This window comes from Tachypleus tridentatus, chromosome 13 (assembly GCF_004210375.1).
Source record: "Tachypleus tridentatus isolate NWPU-2018 chromosome 13, ASM421037v1, whole genome shotgun sequence".
Taxonomy (NCBI): Eukaryota; Metazoa; Arthropoda; class Merostomata; order Xiphosura; family Limulidae; genus Tachypleus; species Tachypleus tridentatus.
In genome coordinates, this window is record NC_134837.1 from 96,984,414 (window position 1) to 97,005,227 (window position 20,814).

The 20,814-nt window shown below is 34.1% G+C and overlaps 1 protein-coding gene and 1 long non-coding RNA gene across 35 annotated transcripts in view; one reads left to right on the plus strand and one right to left on the minus strand.

Annotated features, from left to right (window-relative positions):
• LOC143240045 (uncharacterized) overlaps positions 1-20,773 on the minus strand; it is a 36,814-nt gene extending 16,041 nt beyond the window's left edge. For all 5 annotated transcript variants that reach the window (XR_013021534.1, XR_013021533.1, XR_013021536.1 and 2 more), the window contains exons 1-2: positions 20,630-20,773; positions 18,003-18,147 (exon numbers count right to left, since the gene is read on the minus strand). This is a non-coding gene — a long non-coding RNA (uncharacterized LOC143240045). The remainder of the gene's footprint in view (positions 1-18,002; positions 18,148-20,629) is intronic.
• LOC143240044 (uncharacterized) overlaps positions 1-20,814 on the plus strand; it is a 197,335-nt gene that overhangs the window by 21,747 nt on the left and 154,774 nt on the right. The gene's annotated exons all lie outside the window — the stretch shown is intronic.

Below are 20,814 nucleotides of genomic sequence, written 5' to 3' on the forward strand. Positions count from 1 at the left end.
GAGGGGGATTTTAAACCTCATTACTTAGTTGATTCTCTCGTTTTTACGAGTTTGACACCCCCTCTTCCTGCTACTCATGACTGTCTTAGTGTCTGCGCTTCGTATTGTGATTGCCCATAAGTGCTAGGAGTGGCTGAGCAGTTAGCATGCCGGACTGTAAGTCCTAAGGTTAAATTTCTTGTCCCGTTGCCTTAACGACGCGTTCCACACTTCATTTATTTTTCTTAATTTTTGTGAGTTCGATGGCCATATCACTTTTCCCTTTATGTCTTAACGCATAGTTTTAACAACTGTCAATTGTTCGATCAGGAACTTGACAATTATGTCAAAACTAAATAAAATATTAAAAAAATATAAAGTGTTTATTTCTTGGTAATTATATGCACTCAAAAGGGAAAATAATTTTCGTGCAACTTTTTCAAAATCAACGGATATCGTGCTTGGCACGAATACTTTTGCTTGGCTCAAACAATACAATAAACATCTGTTGCTATGGGTTTATGGAATTTTTATGATTAACTTAACAATGTTATACGTATTTATCGGGAACAGAATTTGTTTATTTCGTTTTGTAACATAAAGCTACACAATGGGTAATCTGCACTCTGTCCACTGTGGGAAAATAAAGCTCGAATTTTACTACTGTAAGTCTATAAAGTTATTGGTGACCCACCGAGATACTTTTAAAATGAGATTTTCAACTGCAATTTTTTCATGTCTCAACATAATAACTTTTAAAATTAGCGCGTTGTTTGTTTGTTGGGGTAAGCACACCACTACGGATAACAAGCTGAGACATAGATCTGAGGTTTGGGGGTTCGCCTCTCATTAGAACCAGAGAAAGAAAACCGTGCTCTGCACTTTCTGGGCGTGAGAGCGTTATAGCATTGAATAAGGGATTTACATAATGCGCTTCTGTTTAAAGTGTTGCATATACAGCGACATCAAGCATCTGACCCCAGACTCTTCGACCAGTGACCCTTCGTGGGATAGTGGTACATACGTCTACAGTTTTATAATGCTAAAATCTGAGGTTCGATTCCGCGCGGTGGACACAGCAGAAAGGTCAGTATGGCTTCGCTCTAAAAAAACAAACAGCTCCCAAACCGCAGTTTGGTAGGCTAACTACTAGACCACTTCTTGTAATCCATAGAGTCGATATATTACGTATTAGAAATCCATTTGTAACTCAGAGGAGGGAGATTTTGATTACAAATTTACTGTGACAGTAAGAATTATTTGAAAACCAGACTTATTCATCGGCTGTTTAAACATTCCTTTTACCATAATTTTGCGATATGAACGCAAAAACACATCGGAGAGAAAACACAGTATGTAGCATAGATGATCATTGTGTTTTAATTATAGTAGGAATAACAATATAGATTATTATTGTGTTTTAATTACACTCGGGGTCCGGCATTGTCAAGTGATTAAGGCACTCGACCTGTAACCCGAGGGTCTCGGGTTCGAATTCCTGTCCCACCAAACATGCTCACCCTTTCAGCCGTGTGACGGTCAATCCCACTATTAGTTGGTAAAAGAGTAGCCCAAGAGTTGGCAGTTGGTGGTGATGACTAGCTGCCGTCCCTTTAGCCTTACTCTGCTAAATTATGGACGGCTAGCGCAGATAGCCCCCCCCCCCTGTGTTGCTTTGCGCGAAATTAAAAACAAACAATTACACTCGGAGTAGTCATATAGATTATTATTGTGCTTTAATTACCCTCTGAGTAGTCATACAGATGATCACTGTGTTTTATTTAATTACACTCGGAATAGCCACATAAATGACTATTGTGTTTCAATTACATTCGTAATAGCCATACAGGTGATCACTGCGTTTAAATTACACTCGAAATAGCCACATAGATGATTATTGTGTTTTAATTACACTCGGAGTAGCATTACAGATGATCACTGTGTTTTAATTACACTCGGAGTAGCCATCTAGAATATTTTGTTTCTCATTATTTGAAGTAGCTTTCGCGTTGTAAATATGTAAATATATGTGAAAATAAACCGAGTAATTAGAACAAACATTTTGTAAGATACACAATTTTTTTTTGGAAAATGATTGTACAAGAGATTTTCATTTCAACGTGTCAATGTTTCAAATGTCGAGGTAAACCCTTCAGTACATTCTCTTCTTGGTTTATTTGCGTTATTTTATTTTAGAAATGAGCTTATTATTAGTGCAAAGGCTAAACAAATATTATGAACATAAGTAATTACTAAATATGTTAGGCAGTTAAAGTATTCACTCTTACTTGTTATATATATTAATTGTCATAAGTAAAATAATCTCTTATTCACATATACAGAGCCGTAACTTTGAATCGGTTCGTCTTCCATGCACGTGTAAACAACCGAGTTATGAGAGGAGGTTTGTAGTCGAGAGGTTGGTGTTCTGCCTTTTTCTGACCCATAGCTTGCCCTGAATGTCCGTATATAGTTTAATGAACTTGTTTGTCTACTAGAAACCTCGGTCAGGGTGGTCCGTCTGTTGTCCGGAAATGATAAATACTGTACTTGTTTCGGTTAAGAAATGTATAACCATCTAATATTGAGAAAAATCGTGATTTTTTTTTGCTATGCCATTTTGAAACCGTAATATGAGTGTTATTTCCCAAGAGATCTTCTTGTCGTTGGTATCGTTCCCGGTTATGAAATGTGCACAAAATCATTATCATTCGTTCGTCATGAAGACATGGAAAAATGTAAAAGTAAGCCACCTTCCACGCTGAATTAAACAACATAAACATACAGTTGACACGTACAAACTAAGCAGCTTGCGTGCGAGGTATTAAAGTAGGAAAATAATCTAAGTATGATTTGCGCAAAATTTAAACGTATTCTAAGAACATACACAATAGGAGAATAAATAGTTAAATTCAGTATTCGATTCAAATTTACTTATAGGAGATTCTGGTAATATATATATATATATTTATGCTCATTTAAACTGATGTATGTATATGTACATATATTAGTTTGTTAAAACCGAAAATTAAAAACAAGCCGAAACAAAATTAAAATAAAAACGCTGCACTAATTTAAAGGATCCCAGGGCACAAACTATAATGTGGGATATAAAATGTACCCTAGGTTTTGGAGGTGACTTTGGAAGTAGGACTCACATTGTGGTGAGGATACACCGTCTATTGGTCGTAACCTTCATTTGCTAGTCTCACATAAGGAAATAAAATAAAGTAAAGGAATACAAATAAGACTAAAAATAATAGATATATATATTAGAAGCGGGAGATGAAGCACATATATATCACCTTTCATTGTCTGCAGACAGTGGTGGAAGGTGACTGGTCTCCAATGTAAAGAAAAGGGTGTATTTGTGTGTCTTCTTATAACAAAGCCACATCCGACTGTCTGCTGAGTCCACTGAGGGGAATCGAACCCCTAATTTTAGCGTTGTAAATCCGTAGACTTACCGCTGTACCAGCGGGGAAAGTGAAGAAAAAGAAGACAACTTTAATTGAAAAATAAATAATAAGTGTTAATATTCTCTAAAAATATTCTATCTATATATGTCTGTGTGTGTGTATGTTTTCATAATTTTAAATTGCTTTACAGACTCTGTAGCTGAAAAATTGACGTAAAGTGTTTTGCAGATAGTTGCTTTTACTTTTAGGCTTAGTTTTAGTAATGTAAGGATTGTATTACTTTCACCTTCAAAAGGAATTGGTTTAGTTTTTAGCATAGTATTTATTTCTGATCTTCTATGAACTAATTCTTAGGGCTGTACATAAAATTAACGTTCGAAAAACATATGTTAAAGGTTAAGAGGCCAGTGTAACTTAGTATTGTTATAATATCTGAGTGTATGAGATATCACAAAACTTAGGATACGACTCTGAAACAAAGAAGTTTTATGTATTAACTGGGTATAATGAGACAGTGTGCTCGAAAGGTGGCGCAACTTACCTCTTTATTCAAAATATTCCAGTCTTTAGTATCACAAACTAATATAGATATATATATAGATACATCAAGATATGAAACTATAAAGCTTTAAAGACACCAGGAGTGAATTATATGAACAAGAGCTCCTTTGGAAAGCTTATGGGCTAACAAGGTAAGTTTTAAACTAAAAATAGTAGTTTCAGTACAGTTACAACGTGAATATTATCTTGGAACAAAACAAACAGCTTTTAAATAGGAAGACAATCCTATAGAAAGAAGATTTTTTCAAATATTAATTCTAGAATTATAGAAGACGTAAGGATTTGTTTATTTGTTTTTACAGCAAAACCACTTTGGAATATTTTCTATGTCCACTACGAAGGGTAATCGAATCTCGGATTTTTGCGTTTTAAGTCCATAAACTTACCTCTAAAGGGATAAGAAACCAACTCATGTAGGTTATAGAAGGAATAAGATTTTCAATTACAGTGTGTGGGACACATTCAAAGATGTAGCTGTACCGAAAATAAAGGATGTAAGATAAGTACCATTAAAAGCAGCATCTGTAAAAACATTTGTAAAAGGTATATAGAAATTATTTGTGAAATGTATATCGTTATTGTATTGAACACAAAATCTAATTTGTTTATGTTATATACTTAGACACTACTTTTCGAGCCTAAGGAAGATGGCTCTGTTTCTAAAGATTGTTTCTAAGATATCGAAACTCTATTTTTAGCGTGATAAGCACCCAGACCTATTGCTGAGCTACCAGGGGACTGCTGTTTAACAGTAAGATAGATGTATTTAATTGGAATACAAGCTGAAGATAGGAATATTTTGCCCAGTACAACATACCAAAACCCCCTCACCAGGAGTACCTAATTGTAATCTTTTTACAGTAAGCAGGTACCTGATTATCAACGCCAGTGCTAAGTGTGTACAGACCTTCCTAGTTACGAAAATTAACAGTCCTTAAAAAAGAAACACTCCAACATTTTTTAGTCCAGACCGAGAAAACTACACGTTTTGATAATTCTAAACTTATATAAAGGCCCTCAAGAACAACGTTTGCTGTCTTAATTTAATAACAACGAATTATTTGTTTTTGTTGAATGGGTATAAATCTATGATTTGTAATCTAAATTTTGTTTTCTTCTCCATATATTATGGTAATGTATTCATATTAATTTAAAATGCCAAAATTTGCAGTGCTTACTTTATGCACAAATGTTTTCTTCGTGTAGATACTAAAGTATCAAAGACATTGAAATTAATCAAAAATGTGTGTTATATATACGTGTGTGTGCGCTTTGTAAGCCTCTGTGTATGCGTAGCTGTTAGAAATGATACAGAAAGCTAACTTAAGAAAATATAATATTAAATAAAAAGTCACATTGAGGAATAAAGAGGATGTTTTAATACAGAAAATACTCTTTCTTCATTCCTATCTTCCCGACTCTCTATATGATAGGTTTGTCGGGTTAAAAAAATACCTTTACAGATCTTTCATCTCTGTCTACACCATTGCTTCTTACTTCATATAGCGCTTAAAGGAAAAGACGTTGTAATAGAAAATAAAGTTGTAAGTCAAAGCTGCACAAAGGGTGATGATCTGTGATCTGCCTACCACTGATATTGAAACAAGGCTTTTAATGTAATAACCCTCAGACTTACCGTTAAAGTACTGGGTTGGTGGGTTATGGGCAAGAGAAAAGAAATACTCTAATTGCAAAGAATTACATATTTTTCACATCCGTGTTTTTCATTGGTATGTTCTTTAATGGTAAATAGTTGTGGTGCTGTGATGTAAAAACCCACTATTATACGATGGTTAAACCTCCGACTCACTGGGTCACATTGTTGAAGAGTAGCATTGTTATGATTTAACAAAAGTTAGTTTGAAAAACGTAAAGTACAAAATGTACTTCTGTCTTCCACATTACCGTGGTGGTATTAATGAACAAATGGACGGTTTGGTAGAAACAAAAACTTAATAATCATTTATCTCTGTCTTCCCAGTCACAGTTGCAAAGTAACGTAGAATTTTATAATAAAAAAAGTTATACATTAAAGAGAAGAGACAACAGACAAAAACAAAGTTAAATTTCTGTATTCTCGCCATCTTTCCAATTTCTCTGGGTTTTAATGGTGAAAAGAAAGAGAACACTAATGATAAAAAGGCAATCTTTGTTTGTTTTTCCATCGTTTGTTTTTGTTTGTTTGCTTATTGATTTCGCGCAAAGCTACACGAGGGCTATCTACGCTAGCCGTCCCTAATTTAGTAGTGTAAGAAGGCAGTGTAGAGGGAAGGCAACTAGTCATCACCACCCACCACCAACTCTTGGGCTACTCTTTTACAAACGAATAGTGAGATTGATCGTAATATTATAATACCCTCACGGCTAAAAAAGCAAGCATGTTTGGTGTGAAGGGGATTGTAGCTCGAGACCCTCGGATTATGAGTCGAGCGTCTTAACCACCTAGCTATGCCGAGCCGTTTTTCCATCGTTCTGAATAATGATGGTGAAAAGAAGACACATTACGATAGAAGACAAAAGTTGATAACCTAATTCACCTATCATGTTCCTCACTTTACTAATAACTAATGTTGTCATTCGTGTGAGTACGCATTTCGCAACGTTAAATTTTACGAGTTTTCAGTTTGTTTGCCTGTCACTTACTGATATATTTTAACTAAACCCGCTTCTGTATGAAGAACCACAAGGTTAGTGTGCAGTATATTCTAAATATGAGAGTAGAAATAAAGATTTTAAAGCTCATTCAGTGTATGTTGTTCTAATCTGAAATGTACAAACAAAACATTGATAAAAGGAATCTATTAATTATCACTGTCGTCTATTCCATTGGTACTATCACACCGCTAAGATGAATATCCAAGTGTTTAATAAAAGTGTAAACATCAAGGTGCAGAGCATTTTAAAGTTTAAATCTACAATAACAGAGCAACATCAAGTATTGATAGAAGTAGACCTAAACAAAACTACACGAAGGCTATCTGTGCTAGCTGTCCCTAATTTAGCAGAGTAAGACTAGAGGGAAGGCAGCTAGTCATAACCACCCACCGCCAACTCTTTGGTTATTTTTTTATAAACGAATCGTGGTATTGACCGTCAAATTATAACGCCCCCACGTCTGCAAGTGTGAGCATTTTTAGTGTGACGAGGATTCTGCCCCACGACCCTTAGATTACTAGTCGAGCGCCCTAACCACTTGGCCATACCAGGCCTAGTAGGTTAGAAACACATTTTAAATTAAGATTAGCGAAGCAAGCACCAACAATTCTTGTACACGGAAGTATCCTACGGAGGGTCGTTTGACTGATGAAGAGATGTGAGAGTGTCGAAACTTGTTTCGTTATTGTGAATATGAAATTTATATTAGATCCATGTATTTATTTTTATATACTAATCAAACAGAAACTTCTCTGTGAAGAAATGTAAGTAACTTATTTGTTTAATGTATTTCATACATAACACAACCAAGCTGTAAGATACAAATTTAATGTGTCTTTATACAGATATTTCATTTAAAAGTCTTAAGAACAGGAGCGCTCGTGCTACAGGAAGGATCTTCAAACATAGTATTATGACTCTTGGGATAGCGTCATAATATTAATTAGAAGTAAAGTTGTTGTGCAGATAGTCATAATTAAATAAACAGATCAGCTTTTGTTTATTTGACGATCTTGAATAAAACATATATTTTTGTTTAAATTATTAATCTCTGAATGTTTTCCGATACATATTTTCAGTGTGCAGATAGTCATAATCAAATAAACAGATCAGCTTTTGTTTATTTGACGATCTTGAATAAAACATATATTTTTGTTTAAATTATTAATCTATGAATGTTTTCCGATACATATTTTCAGTGCTCGTAACCTTACTAAAATGTACGGGTTCAAGTCAAGAGTATCAATATTGCTACTGTGCCCCACGCACAGGATACGCCTCTTGGTACTTAATTCGCCAACCGTAATTTAAAATGTTTTTAACTAACTTGGCTTATCTGTTGTTTTCGTATACCAGTTTTGGGGATAACATTGCTAGTAATAACTAATTCAAAGAACAAATTGATAAAATCTGATTTAATTAAGCATGGTGAAGTACAGAGATTGTTCACAACAGTAAGGCTTAAGTAAAAATATATTGTAAAATGGAATATTAAACGAATAATGTTAAAGTGAGAACAATCTAGTAGTACTTGTAAAATGTATTGCCGGTGTTAAATAGAAATCGAAGGAGAGCAGTGTTGATAATTTCTTATCCTTATGGGCATGTGCCTTTGTTGCTAGAAACAAAATATAAGTATTTTAAAATTACTGAAATAGACTTGCGCAGTTTTAAAACCATATTATAATTTCATCTCCCTGTGCTTGAAATTCGCGTATATAAAGTTGATGCTTAACTCTGATTCCAGTGGCAGAAACAGAGAAGAATTGGAATGCCAGTTTATCGCAGGTTAACTGTTTTACGGATGTGTAGAATGAAGCAGTTAGTAAGTAAAGTATATTACTCACTAACATCACGACTAGGCGAGTAAATATGAAAGTCATAACCTTTCGATTAAGGATCGAAATCACAACCTGCTAGCCCACACTTTCCTACCGCACAAGAGTTTGTTAAAGTATTGTATTTCCTTCATAATTTATATATTCACGTAAAGATACTAAAACATAGCAGAGAATGTTCTATAATAATTAGCTTTCTTTAAATAATTTATGTGAAAGATATAAAATTATTAGAGGTGATACCGATATTAAATTTTCAAGTTCAATTCTGTAGAAGTACTTTTAGATTCAAAAGCATCTTTACTTACTCATCGAAAATGAAGTTCTTTTTACAGGCGATATTTGAGTAAAGAAGGATTAGATCACTAAAACTGTTTATTATATATCTAAATTAATACGTAAATAAAATGATCATGAGAAATAATTATTCAAATAGCAAATTTTGCTGTAGAGGATAATTGCGTTCCTAGCGTACTGCATACTTTAACACCATAATTTTTATAGGACTTCCCAGTTATTATGACACTTCTTGTATCACAGATTATGGACAATTGATACAATAAGTACACTACCTTACCTGTGAATAAAATAAATTCAACAATGCTTGTTTCATGTCCCAGTTTCACAGTGGTGAGCTGAATTATGTTTATAGATTGACGCATTTTCTACCACGTAGGAGCAATATTGAGGGTAGGTAACGCTATAGAGGTTCTGAATCATCAAAATATTTCACGGAAGAAATATAATTAAAGAATGCCATTTTTGTGAAAATAGTACCATAAATTTTATACAATGTTTAAAAATAAAACTGATTGTAAAAAAAACACAATTTTATTGTTTAATTTAGCATATCATATTATAACTCAAAAATCAGTGACTGCTCGCGAATGAAGTGAATTATTTTTCTACAAGTACTTCACATTGGTCTAAAATTTAAAGTCTATGACAACAAAATATTTTAACTGTAGCTTTAGGCACGTGATTTTCAAAATACCGTTTAGTTCTTATCTGTTTTTTATTTTGCTTTTGAATGTTTTAGTAATACTTATTAACTTTTAACAGTTTGTTTGTTTTTCTTAAATTATCCTCTCATTTAAGCGCTTCTCTCTGTTTATTGTTTGTTGTAAATGTTAACAAACTGTTTATAAATGCCTCATAATCTGTACATGTAAGGAAGTATCGCTATTGGGTCTTTTTTGTTACTTTGATTACTTGGTGTTCTTTTGTATATGTGATTACTTAATTGATTTTGAGTTTAATATTCAGTGGTCTCTCAAGAGTATAAAATACTTGGAAAAATTAAATCTACAGATAAAATATTCTTGAATTTTGAGTTATAACTGTAATATCTCTAGTAAGACCCTAGTAGATGGACATGGATTGGCATAGCAAAAGATTTTATATTTAAAATCTCACACAGAAATTCAAGTGTAGAATATAAATGTATGAATGGTAACGTAACTTGCATACGTGAAATGGGCTCAGTTTATTGTGTAATGTTAAGCTAATCATTCTATACCATGGACAAGAATAATACCTCTCCTGTCACATGACCCTTAATGTTAAAAGAACAAGTGCGTACACACACACACCTCTCAGGGGAATTTCAGCTGTAGCTTTTGATAGGCAGTTTAATAGCATAGTTAGATTGTAATTACATGTATCTTTATTTTTGTTCGTAACTGCTCTTTTATTATGTTTGGATAAACTTTTATTCATTCAGTTGAGGTTAACAAGGGTTATTAACATAGATCTATTTGACTCGTACCCTTTAAACGACTCGGTCGCTATCCAAAGACTTCACTAACATTCCTTCTTACTCGTGTTGGCACGTTTTGTTGAATTGACATCAGCAGGGAATTGGGAACTGTCGATTGATTGCCTGGTTCTAACGTTTTTACTGATATGTGCTGTAAGCCAGCTGGACATAGACCAACTTTAGTTATAACGAGTTATAAATAAACATGTTATCAGTAAGATTCTAACAAGTACTTATGTGCTGTTCTGAAACTATAAAGCTAGAAAGTAACACAAAATATTTTATTGCACAATTAAGAAATGTGTAATAATAATAATAACAGTGTTGAGTGTAAGAGCTTTTCTATATTGCCGTTATTCAACGCATGCGTGAAAGAAATGTTTTTGACCTCTATGGACCTTTTGAATTCTGTTCTAAATAATATTGGTGTGGAAACTTTTGATCTATCACCTGCAGTAAGGTTTGAGCACCGTATAGCTATGTCACTGAAATGAATCTCCCTGAGATAAGTTTGACATTCATGCGTACGGGTCACGACTCACTTGTAATATATCGTGTCAGTTCACAGACTTATTTTGAAGAAAACAAAATAACAACATATTTTTCTAATTTAATGAATTATAAGTATACACTTGAGATATCTAAGAATTAAGAGATAATTACTATATGTTTGTGGGAAACACTGCAGTTTCGTTAAATTAATTTGTAGAGCGACAAAAACACAAAATTCTTAGATACTTCCATTTTAAAACTAAGTGTTTAGTTAGTTTGTGTGTTTCATTTTGAATTTTGCTCAAAGCAAACGAGGGCTATCTGCGCTAGCCGTCCAAGATTTAGCAATATAAAACTAGACGGAAGACAGCTAGTCAACACCACCCTCAGCCAACACGTGGGTGGGCTACTCTTTACCAACGAATAGAAGATTAAACGTAACATTATAACTCCCCCACGGTGAAAGGACGAACATGTTTAGTGTGACAGGGATTCGGATCCGCGACCCTCAGATTATGAGTCCAGTGTCATAACCACCTCTGTTTAGTTAGAGGTTTATGGTATTGCTTAACATATAATAGAAAAGGCAATATTTTTTCTAGTTAGCAATCTACACTTTTAAGTAAAGTGTTTATAAGTTGTGATGCAGTTTTGATTTTACAATCATTTAGTACATCAAAACAAATCCTTAAACATTGGAGAATTACTGTAACGCCATAAATATTTTTGTGTTGGACTACGTGCCCGATCTGGGAATTTGAAGGCTAATAGTTCGTGACTTGTAGAAAACGCCAGCTCCGCAATTGGGCCATGGTATGCTGTAAGAGTGATGGTCAAAATAATTAATTGGCGCTATTCAATCCTAGAAGAGCAAGTAGTTCAAGTGTTTGCAGCATTATCGTTGGCTAGCTGTTTTTCTTCAGTCCATCAGTTCAAAATTATATTGGATATGCGTATTTAGCCTCCGTGTGGCTTCAAGCAAAATTCTGAAACGAACGAACATCATATTGTTGACTTTCATTTCAATGTTTGAAAAATGTCACTTAACTAGGTTTCGCAGTATATATATATATATATATACACATGTATATATATAAACGTATTTTCGGCACTTGCACACACTCATATTAGACAGACTGAAATAAATTCAGTATATGTTATGTTATATACTGAAGCAACAGTTAGATTGTCATTCTGCATTTTCACACTCTAGGTGTTAAGGATGGACTTGTTTTTCTCATTGATAACTTCTAGAATAAACTTTATTCTTCAACCAAAGTTTAACGTTAGATTTTTACAAGATCAAGTTTATACTGTAACTCAGTCCTTCTAATGTCTTTCTTGACAGTAATTGTGAGTGCACAAGGAATGTCACAGTAGCTATAATCTTACTTAATTGTTTAAGTTCTTGTGAACTCTTTATATTTACAAATAAAGTATACTTGGACCAATAGTTCTTTTCGAGCTCATGATAACTTAAGAGATAAAGCTATTATTGTCCTTAGGAAACCTATTCTTTTCGAGAATTTGTTCAAAAAGTACGGAACTTGCTATTTCCAGTGTATTGTTTGGTTTTTTTTTTAATTTCGCGCAAAGCTACACGAGGGCTATTTGCGCTAGCCGTCCCTGATTTTGCAGTGTAAGACTAGAGGGAAGGCAGCTAGTCATCACCACTCAGGGCCAACTCTTGGGCTACTCTTTTATCAACGAATAGTGGGATTGATTATTACATTATAACGCATCCATGGCTGAAAGGGCAAGCATGTTCAGTATGACGGGGATTCGAACCCGCAACCCTCGGATTACGAGTCAAGTGCCTTAATCACATGGCCATGCCGGGCCCTTGCCAGTGTAAACACACTGAATTATTATTGCAGAATCTAAATATTGTTAAATAGCTAAAACCTTCATATAAAAACGTTACATTTATGTTATTCACTGTTTGCAAGGGAATACTTTGTAGCTTTTCATTAAGTCGATGTCATACCTTTAAAAATTTCCTTATTTTCGCTGGTTATATTGTTTCGTTACAAAAGTATTACATGCTCTTATAATTCACATATTTTACGCTTGTCTAACTTTTTTTTCAATTTCTGTATGTATCAGAAAATAGTAATTAGTAACAAAAGCTGATATTTTCCAGTCAGTAATAATTTTAAGCATTTCTGTAATGACCTGGTATTATATTCTTGTATTATATTAAGAATGTGAGTTAAAATAAACGGGCTAGTTGTAATACTAGTTTATGCTTTAATGAATGAGGTTTCATAAAACTGCTAACTTCTCGATTTCTTTATTTATACAAGTACACTTGTTTTGAAAATGAATTTATAAGTCATTAAAGTTTCTCCACTTGGAGGCTTCAGTGAAGTTACGTAAGCCACCAAGTTGTCTTATGCTTGAATAAAATAGATGCTTTCATATAACAAATCAGTGTGGCTTTGCATTTACTTCATCAACATGCTCTTGGCATTTCTCACATAGGACACAACATTACCCATAATATAAGCTTACACTGTGACAGGTGTATTCGTCTTCAAGCGTTATTTCGATCAGGTCTTTTGTAATATTCATTGTCGGATGCATGTTTCATGAGAAGTGGGAAATACTGACAAACGATGGTTTTATGTCTTAATCACTAGACGGCGTGACAGTTTGATTAAGATGAACGAGTGTGTTGTCAGCAGATGGAAAACAGTATTGCATATTTCTCTGGATTACATTTTTTCCTATTAATTTATATTATTCTTAATTTATTTTTTGACGAACACCATGAATCGTAAATTGGACTTGTAATAGAGACCTAACTTGCGAAGAACATTGTAAAAGTAAATGAAACACTAACAAGAAAACAAAATAAAACATTTACCAAATTTAATGTACTTATTACTGGTGACCACGGTTTTTGTCACCGTAACGATAGTTAACAGTGAAATGCTTTATACAAAGGAAAGTTATATGTAATATACAGTGGATATCTCTGTCGGAAGAAACGTGAAGCCGTTAACAGGTTGTTTTCAGAATATGTAGTCTCCGAATTTTTCTGATTCTGTTTTCAGACAAAAAGCATGTTCAGCGTTTTAAAACTACAACTGATCTAAGTAACTGATCTCTGTTGTATACATCATCTGTGGTCATTATGTTTTTATATTTTTTATTCACTATTAAACGAATATATTTAATAATATATTAATAATATATTTAATAAGGTTAAATAAATCTATTGACATTTTTTTGCCTATTTTTATTACAATGATATTCTTTGGTCAATAAGTCAAGCGATACCAATTACGTTTTTAATATAATTTTTAGGCATTTTGCTAGTTGTCGCAGACAAAATGCTCTTCTATTTATAACACACCATATAATATTATAGGTACCTTCATTTCACTTCTTCAGTTACAAAATTATCTCATTCTCCCGTTTTCATTGTTACTATTATAAGATTGTTGTGTTCTGCCTTTTTATCTTACTATTTAATTTTCATGTAATTAACTTTTTATTTTGGCGCTCAGGTTTAATTTACTGCTGTTGCTATTCTGTAAGCTTCCCGGTCTGATTAAGGCACTTGAATCGTAATCTGAGGGTCAGGGGTTCGTATCCTTATCACATCAAACATGCTGGCCCTTTTAGCCGGGGGGGGGGAGTTATAATGTTAGGTTAATCCCACCATTCGTTGTTAAAAGAGTAGCCTAAAAGTTGGCGATGGGTGTTGATGACTAGCTGCCTTCCGTCGAGTCTTACACTGCTAAAGTATGGACGGCTAGCACAGATAGTCCTCGTATGGTTTTGCATAAAATTCAAAACAAACCAAACTGTAAGCTTCTTTTCTCTTTCTCCTTTGGCTCAGCTGTAAGTCTCAGGACTTAAAACGCTAAAGAGTGGGTTACTATAAGTGAGATTAGTACAAAGATAACCCATTCTGTAACTTTGTGTTTAATGACAAATAAACATAGAAGTAAACACAAAGTTAGTGAAATAAATGTTTGAACTATTGTCTTTTCTTCAAGTCATACTTCCAGTAACCACTCTTTTTAGATATGAAATGAAACCAGCAAAATGATACTTGCCCAAAACATAACTTGGTGTGCTGCTTAGTATTTTCAACCTGACTGGAACCTTTTGTGACACACTGGCCACTCAGCCATATTTAATTTTGAATTTGTGTACTGACCAAAAGGAACAAATTCAGTCAGACGTACCACGATACACAAGTGTTTTTCTTTTCTGGTCTTTTAATTGAGTATAAATATGATAAAAGCAATTAAACTATAAACGATGGATTTGATGTATTTATATAGTTGATTCCTATCGTATGATTGCAAAATATTCATGAAATTAAATGGATAACCAGAGACACACAGTAATGAACAGGATAAACACGTTACTTATTTACAGATTTGTTTAACTAAGTTGTATTTAACACATCACAAAACAGCGAGTTTCTGTTACCAATGTTGAAGACATTTAGTTGGAATCAGTGCGATTGGATCACTTCTTAACGTTGTTACGTTTATTTGTTATTTTCCCAGATTGAAAATCCAATGCATATTAATTTTCACGTCATGATATGACAAGGATGTCGTTGCTACCAGTTACATGATTGATAAATAAGTATGTATTTGTCTATCTGTTCCTAGGATACCAGCCAATATTATAACCAATCACAAACCTTCGGGGCCCGGCATAGCCAAGCGTGTTAAGGCGTGCGACTCGTAATCTGAGGGTCGCGGGTTCGCATCCCCGTTGCGATAAACATACTCGCCCTTTCAGCCGTGGGGGCGTTATAATGTGACGGTCAATCTCACTATTCGTTGGTAAAAGAGTAGCCCAAGAGTAGCTGCCTTCTCTCTAGTCTTACACTACTAAATTAGGGACGGCTAGCACAGATAGCTCTCGAGTATCTTTGTGCGAAATTCAAAAACAAACAAACACAAACCTTCGGTGGGGAAGCTGTATGTTTAGAAACTTGCAACGTTACAATTTGAAGCTCGATAGGCTGCGGTGGACAGAACGTGTATAGCTCACTGTGGGGCGTTGCGCTAAGATAACAAGAAGAAAAGAAGTGTGCTGAGCTCATTATTCGTTAAGTGCTTTGTTATTAACTCTCTCAAAAATTACAATTGATTCATTCTCAGTTTTGAGTAATATTGATACATTATACGAGACAAGCTTAATAGATGCGTCGTTCTTCTGTTAACTAAAAATACACTATAAATATTTCCTCATCTATCAAGCGTTGTAACATAAATTGTACAACAATGGTCGTTCAGCTTTAACCTTTCAGTATAAATATGCATCAAAATAGATTCGATTGTCAAGTACAATTAGCTCGGGCCAGTTAAGGCACTTAAATCGTAATCTGAGGGTCGCGGGTTCGAATCCCCGTCACACCAAACATGCTCGCCCTTTCAGCCGTGGGGATGACATAATGTTACAGTTAATTCCACTATTCGTTGGTAAAAGAGTAGCTCAAGAGTTGGCGGTGGATGGTGATGACTAGTTGCCTTCCCTCTAGTGTTACACTGCTAAATTAGGGACGGCTAACGCAGATAGCCCTCGCGTAGCTTTGAGTGAAATTCAAAACAAACCAAACCAAATAAACAATAAGCTCTTGGTCAAAGAGCACCTGACCCTTAAGGGTACATATGATACCCAAACCCGAGAGAGGGAATAAGCTCTATATGATGTTGTTGGCTCAAAAGTAAAGGAAGTAATAACGAAATCAAAGTCGTAACTAAATAAACAAACGGGCATGTGTAGTGTCACACAGTTGGATACAACACCTGGCCAGAACGAGCGACAAGCCAGCAGACAATATGGACAAAAGCTGTCTGTTTAGTTATTGTATACGTAGCTGTTAGCTTTGGGGCATTTAACATCTAGACGTTTAAAACTGTCTTCCCTTCTTAACCTCTTTGAATAGTCTTCATCTTTATGAAATAAAAATTAGATAATCTTTATATGTTTTAAGTTTATGAAACTTGCTCGATCATGTATTATCATAAGATTGTTAAAAACGCGACTATACAGAAAGTGATAGTAAAATAACTACGTTCACAAGTTAACATGCCCAAGAAATTAATAAATTGTTTTTGACATAAGAAGTCTCAAATACATTTAAAAATCACCTAAATCGTACGATTAGAAATGATATAATGAGGTCTCTAAGACATTCAATGAAACTATTGCCAAATCATTAATTAAGGCTTCATACAGAAATTCGTACTGTTCTTAATCTCAATCACTATTTTGCTTTGAATTTCTTATTCTTTCACTTATTGTTAATTGATAACCATACCAGAAAAACTTCTTACTACTTACATTAAATATGTTATAGTATTATTATATAGTCTTAGATATCAGTAGAAGGTCTTTCGTTTTCTTGAGAAAATTTCAGATGAGGAGAGCATCTTTATAACACGGAAAATATCTGTCTGTGATTGTTAGTGAGTGTTTATATATACAGGTGGTTGAGTGAGTCGACTATTGCATATCTCGAGCACCTAGAAAATGAAACGTGTATTCATGCTATTTATTCCGTATGAAGACAGATCGGCTAGGTTGTCGAATACAGTGCTTATAGATTTCTGTACGATCAGACTGGTTAAACTCATAGCGGGAAGCCGCCGTTTTCATACACTACATGGATTATGGAAGGTACATTGCGAAAGGTAGTATGGATTGGGCATGTGTGTATTGCAATACAAACTACGCTTCAACATATTTTCAATATGGCGGAACATGGAGACATGGACTGTGGTTGTGCTCCCAAACCGTTTTATAATAACGTACCAACTTCTTCTGTGTATACGGAGTATTGCCACTAATGATCCTTTAATGTTTTGAAAAAACCATCAGTTCTTTTGTTTTTCTAATTTTATACTTCATTTTTCTTCCACTTGCTAAGTATAGTGTATAGTTAATTTAATGTTTTATTAATGCCAGTAGAAAGACTATAGCTATAAAATGAAAAGAAATATCTAATCTGAAAGAATTTTAACCTCTTTTAATAAACATTGATTATTTTTTCGACGGCCATGGTCACTAGATGGAGACGATTTAATTGTACAGCTCCTATACCTGGATGCGACTAGTCAGTCATCTTCAGTGCTTAGATATCCGAAAGGAGTAATTAAGTCACACTAACATCAAATATTTTTGTAATGACCAACACTGACTCAGACGGTAACCGTAAAATATGGTAAACTGCATGATGATGCCATACAAAAATGTACATAAATCAACAACATTGTCCTCGAAAGGCATCAAAGACGAATGTATATGAAACGGGCTTACTTTGCTAACCAGAATGGGGAAATGTCTTCTTCTGCAAACCGTTCTGTACAAGCCTCCCTCCACGTCCCAGTTAGTCCAGCGGCGAAAGTTTCATTACCTATGGTGGGCACAACACAGATAGCCCATTGTGTCGCTTTATCCTTAACTACATACAAATGGATGCAGCACAGTTGTAATTACAAAAAAAGTTAAAACACTGTAATAATTGATTTTGTTTGACAAATAGGTGATGCCATTAGTAAAACTATCTTAACTGACCTGAAAATAGATTAACTGTTACAGGAGCTTGAATTTATTAACACACACACACACATAATAAACCACTATCACAGTGAAAGTCTTAATTTGTTTTTTGGGGAACTTACTGGTCTATCAAATTTAGAAGGTATATAAAATGGTAGATAATGAAAAATAAAGATACTTTTGATGAAAATGGTTTACAGCGAATTATTAATGATTATGTAGTGCATATTTATGACCAGGTATTTGTCGAGCATGTGTAAATAAATTGTATTAAACCTATATGTTGTTTAAAAGACACAAAACACTAGTATGTAATAACTAAAGAAACGAAAAAAATAATTTGTCTTTTTGTTTTTTAAAAAGATTAATTTGCACATTCCAAACCTAATATGCTTTTAGACTTAAATACCTTGAAAGTTGATGCTGAAAGAATTAATATGGCTATCAGAGAGAGAGAAAAGAAACCATTACTCAACTATAGCGATTCGTTAGAAAAACTGCTGAAGAGAATACGTTATTCGAGATACCAAAGAATCAGTTAAAAATAATAGAATTTCCATTAACAAAATACTGTAAGCTGTGTTGAATTTTAGAAGCAGCTCGGTTAATAAGTTTAACTTTTGAATAAAAAAAAAAAGAAATGAAACGAAATTGAGTATTATGTTATAAACAACATTGCACATTTTAGGCGCATATAATATGTGATAACAGTAATAAGGAACAAACATAATAACCGATTTTTGTTTTACCATAGCGCAAAGTTGCACAGTGTGTCACCAGGATGAGGTTAGCCAAGAGGATTTGTTCGTTTGTTTTGAATTTCGCGCAAAGCTACACGAAGGCTATCTACGCTAGCCGTCCCTAAATTTGTTCTGTAAGACTAAATGGAAGGTAGCTAGTCATCCTCACCCACCGCCAACTCTTGGGTTATTCTTTTACCAACGAATAGGGGGATTGACCGTAACATCATGGCTAAAAGGGCGAGCATGTTTGGTGTAACGGTGATTTGAACTCGTGATCCTTGGAGTAGGAGTCGAGTGACTTAACCGCTTAGCCATGCCGGGCTTAGCCAGGAGGGTCGAGGCCCCAGGTTTAATGTTATAAGGCCTGAAACCTACCAGTGGACCACCAGATAACAAAGTAATTTTTAAAAAATTAAAAATTCTACAACTTTGTAAAGAAAACTTAACTTTGTTAGTGCTGTACCTTAATATTTTGTATCGTATTTTCTTACTTCATTTAAATTCTGTATTTTCTTTTACTAGTAAAGAAAATTATACAAACACTTCCAATTTCCTTTAAAATTTATGTACATTCCACTGTTAAAACTAATTAATTATTTGTGGATTTTATGAACTTGTTAATTTCACCTTCTCACTGCTTTATATTGATAAACATAGATTTTCTCGACTAACTTCACTCGTCCGTAGGGAGACGTCATTCCACACGACTTATGCCACGTGGTGGATGCTATAACAATCTATTCTTATAGGGAACTTTCGCTTTGTTACTCCCGACAGAGAATTTAGTCTTTGTACTTAGGGATGGTGGTGGAAAGGATACTAGCCTTCTAAATTACGTTTTCTTGTTAGCTTGTTGTCCTAACTACTTAGCGGTTAGTTTCATATTGTAGAGACTGGGTGTAAGTATAGAAGATTCTAGTGCTACTCACGTGTATATGCGTTATATGTATGCCATTTGTGTATTTTATAAATCATAAAAGTCAATGCCACTTTCGGTGATTTGATGGAGTATATATACGTACTGCTGTGAAATTACACTTTATGTACTTAGAGGCACTATCTTAAGTAATAGTTTCATCTACTGTTAAAGTTAACATCGCCTATGTTGGAATGTCACATGACTAGCTACACAATCATGGAAGAAACAGTATTCAGTGAAACTGTCTTAACTTTTTTCCGAATACAAATTTTCTATTAAAACTATTTATTTATAATATAGAAATGGGTTGGAGAAAATGTAACAATACGCAGTCAAAATAAAATCGTTTGTTTTAGAGCAAAGCTGCATTGGGCTAATTGTCGTGTCCACTGTGGAGAATCGAATCTGGGATTTTAGCGTATAAGTCCGTAAACTCACCACTGTGCTATCGGAGAATGTCAAAATAAAATAGATCAATAGATTTATAAACTAACAAATATTTGATACGATGTTATTTAAGCAGATCTTACTTCTAGAGTTTATAAACTTGGACAAGAATTTAGGTAACAAAGCAGATGGAACTTTAGAAATTTAAACTCATTGACTAGAAGTAATACTAATGAACAGTATAGGATATATCAAAATGATTAATCCAAACAAAAATAGAATGTCAAAAAACAGAAAAGATGAAGTAACAACGCCACATCTTTGCACACACTTACACATCCAATTTTGCGAGTCTCGAGAGGCCATAGTAGTAAAATGCATACCACATTTTTAAACGGAATAAAGATGATCACACACATTTCCTTATCCTGGTTGGGTGCCATGTTGTTTGTTGATGCGATTGACCTGCCACCTGCAAACTGGAAACCCGATACCGTTAACAATAACTCTGCACATTTTC